The sequence below is a fragment of the Cygnus olor genome, chromosome 2 (genome assembly GCF_009769625.2).
Source record: "Cygnus olor isolate bCygOlo1 chromosome 2, bCygOlo1.pri.v2, whole genome shotgun sequence".
NCBI classification, from domain to species: Eukaryota; Metazoa; Chordata; class Aves; order Anseriformes; family Anatidae; genus Cygnus; species Cygnus olor.
Window position 1 is genome coordinate 43213268 of NC_049170.1, and position 13632 is coordinate 43226899.

The 13632-nt window shown below is 39.2% G+C and overlaps 1 long non-coding RNA gene across 1 annotated transcript in view; it reads left to right on the forward strand.

The window, feature by feature from the left end:
* Positions 1 to 558: 558 nt before the first annotated feature.
* The window catches only part of LOC121065113, a 126685-nt gene continuing 113611 nt past the window's right edge, over positions 559 to 13632 (forward strand). Inside the window, exon 1 of the long non-coding RNA XR_005816909.1 lies at positions 559 to 683. This is a non-coding gene — a long non-coding RNA (uncharacterized LOC121065113). The remainder of the gene's footprint in view (positions 684 to 13632) is intronic.

The window sequence follows — 13632 nt, forward strand, 5'->3', positions numbered from 1 at the left end:
CTTCATGTTTTTGGATTTTGGAGCAGGGCTTTTTTTTTCATTTAGGACTGAAAAAAAGAGAAAGAGAATAGTCCACTGTTTTCCTCTTCCCTATGTGCCTTTGGAAACTGTTTGACAGAGCAGCACCATGCGCACTTAGCATGGCGCCAACCCTGCCCTTCCCAGAAGCTTCCAGCTGATCCCAGCCGCAGACTCCACTTCTCACTTTCAAGGTATGCTTCCCACCACACAGTAGGTGGCAGACAGGCGAGCTGCCCCCCTGTGCTGCCTGTCATGTTGAGTCCCTGCTGTCCACAAGCACAGCCACATGCCAGGAAGCCCAGCAGCACGCTGACTGTACCCTCCTCAGGCATGTGGAGAAATGGGCAGCCATCTTCTGCCACCAGGGCAGCCTCTGGTGGCCTCTTCCTCTCACTGGGAGAAGAAAGTAATCACCTGGGCCAGGCTGAATTTCACACAGGTTTGGGGGATTAGTTCATACAGAAAGAAAAGTGAGTCAGCTCCAGCTGAATGCTGTTTCCAGAGGTCTAATTAGAACTGCATGCAGCTTATGAGGAGAGCTGCTAGGCATGCAAGGGTATATAGGATTTCCTTTATGCAGGAGGTCCAGGTTGTGTGGTGCTCTATCCCAGGGTCATTGTTCATACCTAAGCAGTGCAATAAGGTGGCTTGGAAAAGAAACTGTGAGTAGCAGCTGCTGTTTTGGGGGGTTAACATATGAGCCAGTTCATTTGGCAGGCTGGAATTAGGTTGTATTTCTTCAAATGTAGTTCATTATTGTAGTCAGCAGTTTCTTTAGTATCTTTGATTTGTGGTTTCATGGTTGCTGTTACTGCAACTTTAGTGGTGATTTCAGGCTCTATGTGTGTCCTTTACTTTGTTACAAAACTTCTACTTTTTGCTCTTTTTATTTTAAATTTTGTCATTGCTGAGCTCTTGTGTTGCAAGGCAGACCCCTGCTCTAACTGCAGCCTGTAGACATACACGGTTGATAGTGTCTGACACTTTCCCTTTGTGTCTCCAGAGCTGTAGGGTAGCTCTGTTGTTCTTCTGTGTCTCTTCTCCTGAGCTCTGGAGCCTTTCTGTGAGGAGCCAAGAGGTGTGTGAATTTCAGTTTGAGCTAAAATCGGTGACAAAATGAGCTAGAGACATCTGGGAAATCACTGTCACCTTGTGAGTGGGCTGCATTGTGAATGCTAATACCTGTAAGCAAGTCAGCCTGGTAACTAGGTAATTTCTATTAATCTGTGTTACAATTCAGGATTCCTCTGTGCAAAGCCGTGAAACTTAGGACAGAAAGGACATGTTCTGTTTCTGTCATTAACTGTTTGTGGGACTCCCTGTTATGTTTATATGCCTTTCTGTGGCTTACAGTACCAATTTATTAGCTGATTGTATTTGTTGGTCTCCCCAGAAGGTCTGGTATAAGGTACATTCAATAAAGAGAGCTTGGAATTTACATTCTTATGAAGAGCTTCCTTAGCTGTCCTCCAAGCCAGCAGATCTATGCAATGTGTGCTGTGTGTTTCCTTGGGGAGACTGTAGCCCTGTTTTTTGCATGCAACTGTTCGCACCGTATAAACACTTGCTAGACGTGTAAGATTCAGAGCTTGGGCACAGCCCCTTTGAAAACATATCCTACTGTGCTTTCCTTGAATGCTTCAAGACTCTTTTGTTGGTGTTTCCTAAATGATATGATGCTGATTGGCTATTTGAAGTGGCAAAGTGCTTTCAAGCACAAAAGATGATGTTGATTTTTCTTTTGTTTTAAATAAATTCTTTGAGAAGAGAAACATGAAGGAGGTAGCTTTGTGAGGTGAGTAAATGATAGCTAGCCCAGTTGTGGGCATGAGGAAATAAGCCTGTATGCACAAACACATGCAGGGTAATAGTCTACTTCAACAGTAGGTTCCCTTGCTAATTTGGAAAGCCATTCCAGCTCTGGCTTGATTCCATTTCAACATCAAGCTGTGAATAAGGAGGGCTTTTAAGTTGTCATTTTGTTAAAGCCAGCTTTTAAAACACAAGAAGAAGAGACGTCAATTGCCAAAGCAAACAAAATATGGAAATAAAAATCTTCTCCTTTATATGTAATTCAACAGTGACAGCCAATGTTACAAGGTTTTATTTGTTTTGTGTGTGTTTGTTATTGTAGTTTTTGGGGAGGGTTTAATGACTAGAAAGCTTGCTTTGACAGGGGAATTTGTTAAAGATGAGTATGCAGCAGGTGATTTGATTTTGGATAAAGTCAAAAGGGATGTAGTAGGTTAACTGTAAAAAGTAGTATTGCTGTATTAGTATTTATATTTTTCCGTACCTCAGGGAACTCTTTCTGGGGCTAGAATAACATGTTATTTTTTCCCCCGTGTTATTTTCTCCAATCTGGAAATGAAATCCTACTAAAGCAGTGTATTTCAACACAAGTATGACCCCCGATGCATTACAAAAGTCTGGCAGAAAAGGCTGCCCCGCTTCTACATCAGTCACAATTCAGAAGTTTCCTTCATTTCATTTTAAGTTTTTGATCATCTAGAATTTGTTCTTAACTCTTACAAACAATTTAGACGCTAACTTTCTCAGAACTGATAACGTAATACAGTTGGTGTGTCTCCATGAATTATTCTATAACTGTGTAGGGCAAGGCTGGTGATTGTTCCATAATAACAGAAATTGTAGCTCTAACTCATAGAAGTCATGTCAATTTCATTAGCAATAATGGAAGTAGCCAAATAATCAGTTGAGAATATGGCTTATAGTTACCTGAACTAGTATTTGCATGATTATACATTACTATTTCTTAATGGATGAACTGACAACTGTGTGTGTGTGTGTATGTATATGTGTGTGTGTGTGTATGTGTGTGTATATATATATATATATATAGTTGTAGCATGGTATATATGGATATACCATTAATTTCTTTCTTTCTTCAGACAGAGTAGTGTTTTCTCATTTGCTTTCCTGTTTGTAGGCTTTTAATGCTACAAGTGGACCTTCATTGAAAATAAGGGTTCAGGACTGTCCTTGTCCTTCTCAGTGAAGTGAGAGGGAGATGTCCACCTCTCTGAAGATAAATAATCCTCCATGTTTACTTCATATACACATGTTACTTCACAGTGTCAACATATTCAATAAGATATGGTTCCTAGAAATAAAACACAAGGTAAAATATGGTTGGTATGTCTTCCGAGATGAAATTATGATATATGAGTGCCTTTGAATCCCAAGGATCCTGCAGTATTTTTATAGGACTGTCACTTTAATATAGAATCAATTTCTATACAAAACAAATAGCACACATTTGCCTGACTATTTTAGAGCTATTAAGGAAGAGGAACATATTAAGATTTATCCTCTTTACTGGTACCTAGCACACTTCCCCACTAAAATTAATTTTCAGCTATCTTTTTTTTCCTTATGGGTGCAGCCATACAAGTCTGTGTGGCATCAGACTAGATATCTCATTTTCACAGACCAATGTGAAATAATAAGCATTAGATCTCTGCCAATCCATTTGTCATAGTGTACATTTCTGGTTACTGTATGGAAGAAGATGGAAAAGTGATGTTAGGCTTGTACGTGATTTTGAAAAAACATATATATTTTTTGGTGTTATTGTTGTTTTTATGGGAGTCTTTCACATAGAAATAAACCCAGAAGAAAGGAGAAGAGCAGAAAGATGTGAGGCATCAGGAACTTGCTGGAGCTCTGTTCTCAGGTCATGGGAGGAGGCAGGTCTCTGCACCTTTGAAATTATAATTTAAACCTCCTGGCCTTATTGCAGCAACATAGTTCTCATTAGAGAAATAATGAGGAATACCTTACATAAATCTAGCACATCCTTTTAATTTGGGGCAACTGAGACCACTTGATGTGTAACGCATAGGAGTGTCTCCTGGATATCCCTGGGTACATGGGTTGAATAGGATGGTAATAGATGCTTGTTTGGTCCCTGAACCAATTCACTGGTGACCAGGACTATTGAACATCTATAGTAAGCTTTGACTGCCACTTAAGTGTGGGCTGTGCACACTTGAACTTTAGGCAGTTATTAAGGGAGGAAGGAGATAAGACAGGAACTCATGGAATTTGAAGTAACCTTAAAGAGAGTTTGGGCTATGAAAGCAGATCTTGAATGATGCTTCAGTGCTATACCTGAAAGAGGCTGAAAAAGCACCCACGTGTCAGATTGAAGTCTGAGGAATGATACTCATCAGAAAAGCATGCCATGGTGTTGTTTAAAACACTACTCAACTACAGCTAGCTGAACTCTGGGGGGTGTGATTTAAAACAAAACAAAAGCAAGTCCTTCCATCAGGTCAGTGTGTGTTATGACTCCAAGCCACTCTTAGGAGCAGTTTGTAGATGAGAGCTAGGTGTGTATTGCAGGCTGTGTAACTACAGCCTTCTCTTTCAGCTATCAGTTTGTCTCCTGAGATTTATCTGGAAATTACAACTGGCATCAGGCTAGGCAGGAGCTGAAGGACAAATAGTTTCAATGGATAAAAATTAATAGTTCAAACTACCACAATTGTGACAAAAAAGGAGATGGTGGAGATGTTTTTGACTGCATTAAAACCCAGTCTAGTAATGCACTCTAAGTGTGTTTAGCTTTTAGTATATGAGTAGCAAGGCAATCTGAAATGGACTTGTAAGACCATATTGAAACTGAAGTATGGCTTCAGTCTTATACCAATTTAAATCAGACTTCCCAATATCTTGGAGGGTCAGAAAGCTGAAATATGTGGTTTTGGGGATAGAAAACGAAAACTGGTTTATAGAAGCTGCTTGTTTCTCTCTCAAGGTCCTGCTGTCACAAACTCTTCTTTGTTTGCAGCAGCAGCTCTGATTTGAAGTGGATCTTTGTTCTTCCGGATTTCCTTCTAGTGGGTTGTAGTATATAAGCTTAATGTGGTACTATTTTTTTAATTGTCTGCTTGAGCAGACAATTAAAGTAAAACATTGTACAATGAAATTGCACTGCTGCAGAAATACAAGGTGTGTGGTGATAGGGAAGCAGCATTTGAAAGTCTCAATCACTCCAACATGAAATTGGTTCAGCAGAATGAAATAACCTGGGACAGTGTGGGAGGGAGCAGAGTCAGTGAGGTTCAGAGCCTGTGGTGGTAAGCACCCCCTTGCCAGGTAATTTACTGATTATAGCCAGGGCTTTTTTCTTATTTCTGGGTATATTTTTACCTGCAGTTACCTTTTAAAAAGGTGTTGCCAACAGCTTCATTATTTCAGTCCCCTAAGTGCTGCAGAAAAGCACAAGAGGGGGGGGGGAAGAAGTTCTGCAGTGCATATGGACTATTAATAACCTTTGCTAGTTCTGAAAACTAAGCAGTGCAAATAGCTGTCATTTATACCACCAACATATTGTCTTTCCTGGTGGAAATGTGGGAGATGAATGCATGATTGCCTTTGCTGGCTGTGTAGCATGCACACACGTGTAACTTGCATATCTAATTAGGATTTTAAGCAATCCTGGAAAAAAAAAAATGAAACAAAAGCTGCCTTCTCCTTTAAGCAACTTGGCTAATATTAATAACCTCTTAAAAAAAAAAAAGGCAAAAACTTCTCAGATGCTTGCAACACTAACATTCATTTTTACTGAATCAGTGATGAGTTGCATTGCCCTTCCATCTCACCTTTAGGATAGCAGTAAATCTTGCTTGGCTAGTGAGCCAATATCATCTAAAAATAGCCTGTGTCTGAGTGGGAAATGCATACAGCTCTGTTCTTGCAGCCTGCCTGTGAGACTTCTGTCAACCTGTATTAGATTCCAAATATTTGGGTAATTTCTCAGATGGAAGTGTGAGTACCCTTGCTTATATTGTTTGGTATGTTTCTGTGGGGGCAGCAGTGGCCCAGGATCTAATAGACTTGGCTGAAAATAAAATTGTTCAGAGTGATAGGCAAAAGGATCCATTTTGTGCTGAAATTATGCTGTTAAGATAATTCACAAAGCAGAGTCACAGCACAGGTATTTCTATACCCTGCTTAAAAAAGAAGTGCAAATTCTTCCTGCAGCACTATGAATTTCTTGAAAGAGTCATCTTGCTCTATCTCTCTATTGATCTGTGTTTCTATCCCTTTGGTCAGATAGAGGGAACTTAAACTGAAGATTGCTAGTAAGGGAATTAACAAAAGAGCTACTTCAAGATTTCCACTGTGGGTCTAGATAGTACAGAAAAGGAGATTTAACCCAGCAATGTCAGCTATTATACATCATTGGGTTGGTGCTATCCTTCACTGAGGAAGCAGATGTTAAGCTAGATTTTAGAGGGAAAGGCAGTGTGACTAGCAAGTTTATTGTGCTTAGCAAGCTACAGTAATCTTACACATGCTGTAGAAAAATATTGTCATTAATGTGGTGCTTGAACTTTTGAGTCTGAATACACTGTCAGCAGAGACTTTTTACTTTTTTTTTATAGCCAAGATTCTGAGGTAATGTGCTATGGTCACTTATGTGCAGGGCTGTTTATATTGTTTATCCTGGGAAACCGTGTTAAACTATAACAGTACTTGTTTATCTACTTAGATAAAAGAAAAGGTATAGTACTGCACAGACATCGCCAGATCCTTCCTGCTATCTCTGCATCAAACATCAGCAAGCTGATGGATCTGCACTGTAGTGTGTTGTCCTCTGGGTCTCTTTCCAGTTCTGGGATCTATGGCTTGGTACTGCACTGCCCAGCAGGTACAACTCAGGAACGATGTGAAGTAATAATTTGACCTGTTTGGGCTGAAGAGGATGTTGTGACCCTGTACCGGTTTATGGAAACATGAAGGGTGTGTTGTTCTCACTTCAATTTGGCATGAACACAAATCACACCAAACATTTGAAGCCACAGTCTTCTCCAAATGCAGAGGACGTGCTACTAATGTGTAATATATGCTGCTATCACATATAGTAATTAATATACATTACTGATTAGAAACAGAGGAGCCTGTTACTTCTAAGCTAAATTCAAAGGCATTAGGTGATTCTGCTTACTAAGTTGCATTAAACTGTTGCTGTTTTTAATAACAGTACAAGTATTTGTTTGATACTTTCCACTGCTTAAAGAAAAGAGTGCAAGTAGGTCAGTAATATTTCTTCCTTCAAAAATACTGTTAAGGAAGCACCTTCTTCTGACATTGAGAGACTTAGTATTGTAGCTCTGGAAGGACGTACTGCCAGTTAACAAGCAATCTATCTCAGACATACCTTACATAACATAAATTATAATATCTTCCTGACTACGATGTAGTTCAGCTTTTCTTGCTTTAACATGCAGATGATGTTATTATTAAGATAGTGGTATATAGACTAGATGTTCTGAGTATAAATTCTATAAAAACAACCTGTTCTTTCCAATGTTCCCAGTACTTTTAGAAATTAAAATTAATGCATGTTTTTCCCCATATGCTGTGGTGGTTTCTTTTTTGTATGGTGGTTGTTTTCATTTTATTTCGAAACTCCTATAATGTTGAAAATCCTGAAATAAGAACACTTCCTAGGTCCTGTTTGTGAATGTCATCGATGTACTAATGATTCAGACCTGTGAAATATTAAATACATTTTAAAATCAATCTTGATTCAGGAAAGCACTTAAACATATGCTTAGTTACAAGTGAAAACATCAGTTCCATTTACCTCAAACCAATCTTACACGTTCTCCATGACTAAAAGCATGCTTTTAATAATTGCAATTATTCTGCAAAGTTCATTTTGCTTGGAGAATTTGGGATTCCTCTGGTTCTCTTCCTTGTAAACATTAGCATATTGAATTCCCTGGGATTTAAGAATGAGCACAAACAGATACTTTTGAATGGGACTGGGTTTATTAGGAGTTACGAGCCAAGAAAGCTTTTCCTGTCATAGCTCATTGCCAAAGATATGATGGAGATGCTTCTTCCACAGCACACCCCTTATGACGCAGGAGGCAAGGCACTCATGGATCTCCATCCAAATCTGCTTCTGAGTAGGGTGTAGATGCTGAGCCAAGCTACTTCTATGTTACCTTAGAAGTCAGTGGGCTGGGCCATAAGAAAGTGGAAAAATGTACCTCAGAGCACTTCATCAGCCTCTTGTCTGCCTCATTTTTGTGAAACTTAGAGCTGATTAGCTGATAGAGGGGGGCAGATATGAATAGAATATTTTCCTCTGTCTTTGTCCCCCTCCCTTCCCTTTTGAAATGGTAAAAATACTCTGACAGGACTTTTGATCTTGAAAATAAAACACCTGCTGTGCTTACTTTAAGAGATTACTGGCTTTTTAGGTTAAAAATTAAATTACGTAGCATTTAAAAACTTCAGCCCTAGTATGCTATGGTACAAGTCATCCATTCTCCTTTAGCATCCCAAATCAGAGTTGGTCTGAGCTAGTCTTACCTGGCAGGTGCAGAGGTACCTGTTTATCTCCTTTGATTACAAAGAGAGCCTTGGGAAACTACTGTGCATTTGGAAGTCAGGGTTGAGGTAACTAAATTTGGCTCAGATCCTACCTTAAAGTAATCAGAGAAAGGACTGTTTCCTTCTGGTGTCTTGGAAGAAGAAACGGGTTGTGGAACCACAAATGGTTTTCTATTCTATCTGTGTTTAGCTTCCATTTTTTTTTCCTCCTGTAAACTGCCTCCAGAAGGTGGTATTTGTTGCTACTTGGAAGAGGGAAGAAGGGAACAAGGGGCAGGCCAGTGAGAACAACTTTGCAGGGCAGCAGCTTGGTTACCTTTCGTGATTGGGTTCTAGTTAGGGATCCATCAGCGTTCTTGTTTCCTTGTAACATTTTGATTTTGGCTTTGGAAAATAATTGCATGCACAGTAAACTTTAGCTACAATTATGAAACAACCCATTTGAATCCTGCAGACCAGATCAAGCATATAATATTCCCATAAAGGCAATTTAAGCAGGAGGGTCATCTGAATGAAGGGCAATCCTGTTGGAAGTACTTACTGAGTGCAGCTGTAGAACTTGCTCCTATTGCTCTAAGCCTGAAGGACAAAGTGAGAAGACATGGCTGTGGCATTCCCAAGACTCCCTAACCTCCTGTCTGGGACATGGGAGTTGTAGCAAACCACACCACAGGCATTAGGCTTCTCTGCTTTCTGCCAGTCAGCAAAAGTTACCTACAGTGAGCTTAAGAGCACACAGGTTAAAAAAAAAAAAAAAAAACGCACCTTTGCATTTCCTCCTCTTGTGTTGCTCAGCATATATCTGGGCAGATCTCAGTGTTGTAATAGCGGGATGATTTGTTTGTACTGTGCCTCTTCCATGAGCAAACAAATGGTTTGGATCTCCAGGGGTCTAACAGCTTTCACTGAGGGCAAAATCCGTGTCCCTTGATTTGTCTCAAAAGGCAGAATTCTTTTTATTGAAGGTAGGAAAAGCCTGTCAGTTTTTTAAATAAAATGAAGCCCCACAAAGTATTAGGGAATCAGGGGTGTCCTTTATCTTTCGTTGGGGGAAATTCTTTTTTTTTATCCCCGTTCAGGGTGCTCATAGCACAGGTTATTAGCTTTGCATTTTAGCCACTAGGTGGAGAAAGCAAGCCTTCTACTGTAATTTAGTAGCATGAATAGGAGAATGCTATTCTGACCTAAATTCCAAAGATATTTTGGAGTAGAAAAGTTCCTTCTTCTCTGCAGTACTTCAGAGGATAGAGTAGCAGTGGAGAGTGACTAGCTGAAACCTCACTGGAATGAATTTTAAGAAAATATAATACAAGATCAACTTTAAATATAAAAGCGTACCAAAGCCAGTGTCAGTGAGTCATCTGAAATGTAATTCATTTGCTTCTGATGCCTGCCTTACTAGGAGTAAGGAGTTGGGCTGCCACTGTGAGAAGGTTGCATGCAGAGGGCGTGTTCCCTTGGAGATGTGATTGCTTGTCACATCTCGCATCTTCATCAGGATAGAAAGGAAAAGGATGAATCTCTACAGACAGCCTGCGATGGCACTTTTGTTTGGGGGTGAGACAGGAGTCATCATTTCAACACTCCTGAGCACATGGATGGAGTGTACCAGTCCCAGCTGTGGGGTTTGGAAGAGATTGACCGCAGCACGGCTCAGTAAATAGAGGCTTCTGATTCTGTGCTCCAATTTGTCATGGGTCAAAGTCGACTCTGATTCTCTTGTCTTTCAGTGCATTTTCTTGACTATGTAAGCATGTTAAGACGGATGATGGGGCTGAAACCTATTGCAAATGAGGTCTGAAGAAATTAGAATATTGCTGGTTTGTAATTGTCAAACGGAATCACTGCAACATTCTTTTCTTTGTATGTATGGTCCTGAATTTTATCCATATTCAGATAATATCCTTCCAACCTGCCCTGCCACCCCAATACATGAGAACTTTTTGCTTGCCTTTATTACAGAGACTTTTCATGGTCTAATTATGAATGTGAGTGTTCCTGGGGCAACATCTACAACTTTTTCCTCAGCATGTGTTCCCATTAAAGGAGGAGTAGGCATTTCTGCCACTGAACTTCCTGAAATCCTCCTGTGGGGAGCACATTTTTTTTGCTGTGATGGAGGATTGACAGAATTATTTTCCAACCATGACCACTGGAAAAACATGACAAATCATTGGCTTCCCCTACCCCTTCCTAATCATGCCACAGTCATGCTGCCTGATTTGGGGAATGAGTTGACTGTCTTATAGCATCATCTCTTTCAGAGGAAGGGACTTCAGATGCTTTTTTCTTTTTTGCTTCCAACCTATTCTTTTGATACCTGTTTTCTCATAATAAAATAGCACTGTGGTTTGTGTTGGCTTCTGCAGGTAATATCTGCAGCCAATTGGCTTCCTAAACTGTAGACATGGCTACAGCACCTTGCACCTTGAATCATGAAAATATACCTGTGTTTAATCCTAGACTAGGCTCAACAACAACCACAATCAAATTCTGAAGATTAGCCCTGTCCCATGTAGTAAAATGCTTCATGTAAATTGTCCTAAAGTGAATTCAGGAATGGTGCATCTTGACCAGTGAAGTGGTAGTCCGAACTATTTTGTCCAAGTCATTGACAGTCTTTCCATCTATTTTGATCTTGCACTTTGGATGAAATGAGAACTTTTCCTGTCTAAGATGCAGCATGGGTAACTCTTTTCACAGCATCTAGTATGATGAATTCCTGCAGGTGAAAGACAACATTAAAGTAATGAAATCTATGTAGAGAGTAAAATAAATTAACTGGTGCTATGTTTATAAACAGCTTTAAAGCTAAGAAAAGGACCTCTTTAGATGTCAGTTTCATTGATCATTGCAGTTATTTGCTGGTTTCCATCCCAATTAAATCTTTCCACTACAGAGTTGCATAAAAACATTTAAAACCATAAGGATCTTATTCTAAGACGTTCATTCATGTAGCTCAGCAAATGATGTCTGCAAACTGTTTGGCTTAAGGTTTTCATTCATGGTCACTTTCAAATGACTTTCATTAAATTTATTTGAGGATTTTTTTTAATTGGCCTCTATACAGTTAAAAGGATGAGTTTGATTTTTATGTACATGATCAAGGTTAAAACTGAGTTCCACTTTTTTTCTTTAGTTATCCTGTCTACGTCTGCTCTTTGGTCTTTTTGGCTTTCACATACTTTCTTACAAAGCAGGAAAAAAAAAAGACAAAATGCTGGTATCTCAATTTAAACTCTTTAAATCAAGTTGTTAACTTTTTTTGTAAACTATAAATTAATTTTTTCTACCATAGCAAATACCGTACTGATAAATTTTAAGCCTTATCAACAGATTAGTTGTAATAGGTAATTTCAGTTATATAAAGAAGCTCTGCAGAAAGGAAGAAGTCTGCTTTGTTTTCCATCTCAGTGACAGGCAAGACGAGAAGTAGTGGGCTTAGATTTCTGTGTGAGTCCTTTTCCAACAGGGCAGAATGCTGACTTGAAGAGTAGGTGAGAACTGGGACTGGCTAGGGGAAATGTGGTTTTGACTACAGTCTCAAGAGGTATTTGGTGGGAATGACTTAATCTAAATATTAGACATTCTGTCTATTTACTGGTCTCTGCAACTGTAGAAACCTGAAATACCTGAAGAAGAGTACTCAGATCTGAATGTATCAGATGAATGTAATGTTAACTCTTGTAACTTAGTCTTTTGCAAACCTGTGTTTCAGGCACAAGCTACTCGTGAGTACCCAAGAGGAAGAGGGGTAGAATTCCCAAGAGCCCAAATATTCTGAGTACTTCTTCCAAAAAGAGACAGAGTAATCAAGCATTTCACTGTTACACTACCATATCTCCCAGAGACAAGAATGCATCTACAAGATCTCAAAGATCTCATTCTCCATAAATATAAATGATAATATGATGGCAGGCCTTAAAATTGCAAATGAAGAGTAAATTTTAAATTTAACCAATAAGTGATGTATATTGCTTTCAGAACTGTCTTCTTGATCTCGCCAAGTTTAAAAACAAAACAGACAAAAAAAACTTTTCCAGGAAAATGTTTTTGCCAGACTTATGTGCTACATTGCTAATGACTATACATATGCCAACAGTGAGGTTAGCTGAGAAGAACTGGCTGAAAACAATAAATATTAAATATATTACTGACCTCTGTAAGGTCATTCCTATTTATTAACTAACAGACTAAACCCAGTGAGCAGTAGAAGACTATTGGAAGTTGTTTTAGTGTGCCATACTAATGCTAACTCTTATATCACTGTAGTATCTGAGATGTCGTTATGGAATAAAATCGCATACTTCCAAATGTTAAAAGCACCAATTTTAGTGTTGCATCTTAGATAACACATAGCAAATACAAATGCAAACAAGGAAGACAAGTATGGGCAATAAAGTATAAATCAGTATTTCCTTGTGAGTGACAGCTAAGCTGAAGTTAAGCTGTGATTTGCCTTTTTTTAAAAAAAAAAAGTGAAGACAAATAGCTTGGATTTGTTTCTCTGGAGTAAGAAAATCAGGGAAGGGATTAAAGGAGATACAGAACATGAGATGAACAAAAAGATGAACTAAGAAAATGCACTCATAAGAGGAGGTCAAGATTGTATTTAATGTGTTTGGAGGAAGACTTGTTGCAGAAAGTGTGATGGGATGCAAAAGAAACTTAGCTAGCATTTTAAGTAGGTGGTCAGAACAGGGACTACCACATCTTAGATTCTGCAGAGAGAAACTCATTATTGGTCATCCTTTTCAAAATGAGTTTCAAACAGATGTACTTTGAATATTAATAAGCACGTGCCTAATTTGAAATGTCTGCATTTTTAGTTCGGTCTTTTGATGCTTGTCCATTTAAATGGGCAAAAGAAAAACAAAATCCAGGCTATTGATTAATAGTGTTAAGGGTTTCTACCTCAGTTGTGTTTGTGGCGGAGAACATTCCAGCTAAATCCGTATCATTGTGTGGGAAATAGCAGCCATTTCACTTGTCCAGCTTACAAGTGTAGCTTTGTACTCCCACATGATTGCAGGCTTCCCTGGACAATCGGGCAGTGTTTCAGACTGGCTGGCAGCAGGCGGTCAGAATTCAGATTTTAAAACCTGCTTTCTGTCTTTATCCAAACGGGCTACTTTTTCAAGCCCTTTCAGGGGGCTCTTTCCCAACAGGACAATATTATGCAAGATTGCACGGAAATAAACTTCAGCAGTGGCAATGCTGTCATCACCTGGA